We start from the raw sequence: 5000 nt of genomic DNA on the forward strand, positions 1-5000 counted from the left end.
GGTTGTCGGTGCGACCGGGCCGAACGTGGCGCGTCGCCTCTGCGCGGGGGGAACCGTGGAGCTTGTTTGGCTGCAAACCGCGTGTTCGCGTTACGTAAACGACCACGTTTGACGTGTTTTCAAATAATAGTAATAATAATAGTAATAATAATAATAAATGCAGCTGCAGGCATCAATACACAGTGTCCAGTTTATTCATTTACGGTATGTATGACAGTGTTTTGGTTTCTGCGGACTGACCTCGGGGACTGGATTTTTGGACAATTGCTTCTTTATTGTCTTAAGCCTTTCGGCTATTTTTCGGCATCTGGAACAATCACAAAAACAAACGAATTACTTTGCACAACGAAAATAAATACACGTTATTTTATCAATATTATAAATACATGGTAGTTTTAATTGTTTTCTTCTGTTAATCATCTACAATTGGAACATTTGAGTTGAACGGGTTACTTCGTCTATATTGTAATGCAGACAACATGTATGGAACTTTACCATTAATTTGACATTAGAATTATTATGGAATAACTTGTCAATACGTAACACCGTTTGCCTTTTGCTTTAAGTTTGCCAAGTTTTCTGGAGGAAAGTGTTTATACATGACGGTTTTTTTTTAACTGTTTATGTTTTACGCTCAGCCAAACCTTATCATTGTTATAACTTACCTTGTTGTGTATATACGGTCTCAGTGACGGTAGGTGACGTTGTGTCTCGTGTGCGTCAATTATGACGTATCTACGCAGGTTTATGTATTTACGTGTGGAGGTCGAAATGGGACTTTACTGTACATATTTAAATGTGTACATGAATACATAAATGAATGTGTATATATAAATGCACAAATAAAAATAATGAAAAATACACGTATAAATAAATAAATGTATAAATATATGCACAAATAAAAAAATGTGACACTAAATAAATAACTGTCAATCATGAGATGCGCTTTGCCGCTGGTATGGTCGTGAGTCGTGTCAATCAAAGTCGGGAGGGCGCCAACCCCGTGGCAAGGGAACGAGGCGTGACGCTCACTACTTACTTGTAAGTACTTCTACTTCATTCCACACATTAGCGGTTTTCTTTTTATTGAATACTGCACGATGCGGGCTGGGCTCGGCTGCTCGCTCTGGCATGCTAGCTTGTAGCATTAGCACCACGAGCGTGATGCGTGGACCTACAGTGGAGTGAAGCCCCTTTCCCCACTTGCACTGGAAGCCGTAAAACCACCGGCAATGTTCCGTGTTGGCGTCGTGTGGGAATGGGAGCCGGTGTCGACCTTCCGTAGAAGTCGTTCCGGAAATGTCCCGACTTTCGACCAAGTGTAATTTCCAGGAAAATGACTTTGAATGGAAGCTTCAGATTTCCGTAAAGCCCTGGTGGAGCCGACTCCAAATAAAGGACAAATAGTGAGGTTTTTTTTTTAATGAATATTTATTTTGCACAAATATTTTAAATGATTTTGTTTTCTGGACGAAAAAGTAAATTGGGCGGGGGGCGAGTCCGATCTCGACCGTGGCGCTCGGCTGGGCCAGGAGAGTTAGAACGGGTGAAGAACGTTCCTTCTCCGGAGGCAGAGAGTGTAGGACAGGTTGAAAATGATGACACTGATTTAATAACACTGGGTTCGGGTTATTCTGTCGCCTTGTCTCGCATGATCTTAAACAGCTCTCATGCGAGCAATAAGTACTGTGTAACAGTCATCGATATGGGAACAGGCTCCATACGGAGCTTTTCCGTAAAAGAGGCCAATGCGGGAATGACTACCTACTGCCTGCGCTGGATACATATATTTCTTTATCCAGCAATGTTACGGCTTCCATGTGGAAACGGGGCTCTACATGTTCCAGATGATTTGTCCAATGTATGGTATGATGCTGTTTAATGTGGAGAGCCTGGTTATCCCTTGTCATGTTTTTTATCCTGTAAGTACACACATTGCAGTTACGATGGACTCCTATCAAATGAACATTCACCCTTCCCTACACTATGTAATATATATTTTGTTTTATTTCCACGTGTCATCACATCCAACGTTTGGGGTTTTCTTTGTTAATCTTGTGAGCGTTTTTAAATCTCAAATTGTTAGTGTCTTGTTATTAATTGTTCTCCTTGGCACAATAATTTTTTTTCTATTTCAGCTTAATTGTACAAGCAAATTTTTCACATGTTATATTTCAGCTGTTTAATAAATACATTTATTGTAGCCTATAAGTTTTTCTTTTTTTATTTTGTCCTTTATGTGCAAACTTTTCATGTGTTAGAATGACTATGTATGTACCATGTAATGTGCTGCTGGTCAGCTAGTTATTGTAAAATTAATAGTCAGCTACTAATTTTACAGGGAGCATTTTTCTGTTAAAGACATAAAAGAAAACAGATGTGGGTGTGGCTTGGCATCCTTTTTATCCATCTAAAAACACCATGCTCAAGCTGGAACACGTACACTTTTTGATTTAGGAAAGTCATACATAAACCATGGATCGATCAGGACTCCCCCTCCCCCATGCAGCTGTCCACCGACACCTTCACCTTCCGTGCAGCAGCCAACCAAAGACCTATCACACGACGCGGTGTGCCGTCGACCATCAACAATCTATTCAACGCTTGCCGCACCTGTCAGCATTCATGGTCGCGCTATCCTGAGAGAACTTACTAACATCTGCGACGAATGGGACGCCTCGCTACTGGACAAACAGGAGGAGTGGCTGAGGTGGAGGAACTCGTTACAAGATCCGAAGAAGATCCTCAGGATGCACAAATCACTGCCAATCTCTAGAGTTCAGAGGAAAGACGAAAGAGGAAGGCGTATCTTCTGCAACGCCTGCACCAAGGCAATTTGTGCCGTTGCATACATCAAGGTGACTAATGCGGAAGGTTAGAGCAAACCTGACCTTACCAGGCCCAGACACGAGTTCGGCGCAGCCGTACCTGACATTACCAAGTACATGTCCATCACCAGACTCGAGCTTGGTGCAGCCATACTAGCAGTTGAGATGGTGGAGGTCATGTCACAGGAGCTGGACGCCAAGTTAGACCGTGTCCTCTCCTCTTGGCTTTACGGACCTGCCTTCCTCTCCAAGGCTCAAGAGGGCTGACCACCCGACGAAGGCCTTAACATCATTAACGCCGGAACCGATGTGGTGCTCCACCCAGAGATTACTGTCTGTGTCTCGAGCCTTTCAGGCCGAGCTTGGCAGTGTGCGGTTTGAGAGTTTCGCTGGCTGGAAATCTCTCGAGAGCCGTGGCCCGGCTCTCGCTCATTCCTTCGCATTTGAGAACAGCCCTTGGCTGGGACGCCCGCTGCAAGCCTCTATCCAAAGAGCGGCTCTACCCTCGACCCTGGAGGGCCTGGAAACCGAAGAGGTCAAGCGAACAGCGAGCGGTGGGCAGTCATCCTCACATGCAGTGTACATCGAAGCGCTGGAGGCATTGGACTCCTCCAGTTTCATTAACGCCCTCGGACGCTTTTTCGCCGTCAGAGGCCCTGTGAGCCAGTTCAGGTCAGACTGCAAGACCTGCTTTGTGGGCGCCTGCAAGGAGCTCCAGATAGACTTCGCTAGTCCTAACAACAAGCAAGTTGAGAACTACCTGACAGGGGACGGAGGCACATCGCAGTTGAATCCCCCACCCTCTTCACACATGGGCGGCAGCTGGGAGCGGTTGATCGGAGTCACACGCCGCATATTGGGGGCCATGCGCAAACATGAGACTGGAAGGCATACCCATGAGGTCCTTACAATATTCATGGCGGAGGTCACAGCGATAATCAATGCCAGGCCTTTGACATCGGTTTCCACGGACCCAGAGCACTCAACCATTCTCACTCCAGCTACTCTGCTTACCCAGGGGGTTGGTGCACCCCTGTTACCTGTTCAATCGCCAATGATGACAAGTCCAGAGTGTAGCGAACACCTTCTGGGAATGGTGGAAATGGGAATATGCTCCATATGGAGGAGCGAAAGGCCAAATATGCAGGAAGGGGAAGTTGTCCTTCTGCGAGACAACCAAGCTAAGAGGAACGACTGGCCCCTAGGACTCATCACAAAGGTTTTTACCAGCAACGATGGGAAGGTGGGGAAGATTGAGGTAAAGATAAGCAAGGACGGTGCAGCGAAGCTTTTCCTTAGGCCCGTCTGGGAGGTTGTCCTTCTTTTGCCCAGCGCCCCCAAAGCAGAGGACTGTGAAGGACAACTCCCAAAGGTCAATAATGCTGGTGGTTTGACATTTTAAGAGATGCCAGGCGGGCACCCTGTCCCGCCCACTCAGTCGGTACCGTGACATAGCATCGTGTTGATAGTGTGACATCAGAACACAGGCATATAAGATAGCTAGGCAGAAACACATGCAGACAAACGGATCACACCTCAGACTCGTACTAACATCTCTTTTCATCCGCCTCGTCATTGCCTTTGAGAAAGCACAAACTGAGTTTATTCCTGCTATTTGTGTATGCATACAGTGTAGGAGCTATGACAACGTATTTATAGGGTATTTGCATCTGCATAGAGATTAATTGTTAACCTGCATACTTACGTACTGTTCCACAGTTTCATTCCGCTTCTATTTAACGCCTCAACTCCTCTATACATGGTGGGAGCAGAAGACAGTATGTTGATCTATTTGGATGAAACTCAAACCACGACATGTTTGTGACATAGCGGTTCAAACGACAACTCAGCTGTGTTCGTAGCTTATGCCATTTTTGTGTTCCAGATACTTCCAGCCCTGTTGTACATATTTTGGCGTTCAATGAATTAGACTGTCTGTGATTTGGGTCATTTGTTCGGTTTTTCACTCATTTGTGCTCCGTATGTGGATCGATTTGGATTAGACTTAAACCACTTGGTTTTTGTGACATACCGGTTCTAACGAGACGTAAACCGTGATCGTAGCTTCTGCGGTTCTTCTGTTTCAAATAGTATTCGATTTAAAAATTGAGATCATTTTTCCCAAGCTATAACCATGGCCCTGTGGCTGGACCCCTAAATATGCATGGGGAC

This window comes from Zeus faber, assembly GCF_960531495.2.
Source record: "Zeus faber genome assembly, chromosome: 7".
Classification (NCBI taxonomy): Eukaryota; Metazoa; Chordata; class Actinopteri; order Zeiformes; family Zeidae; genus Zeus; species Zeus faber.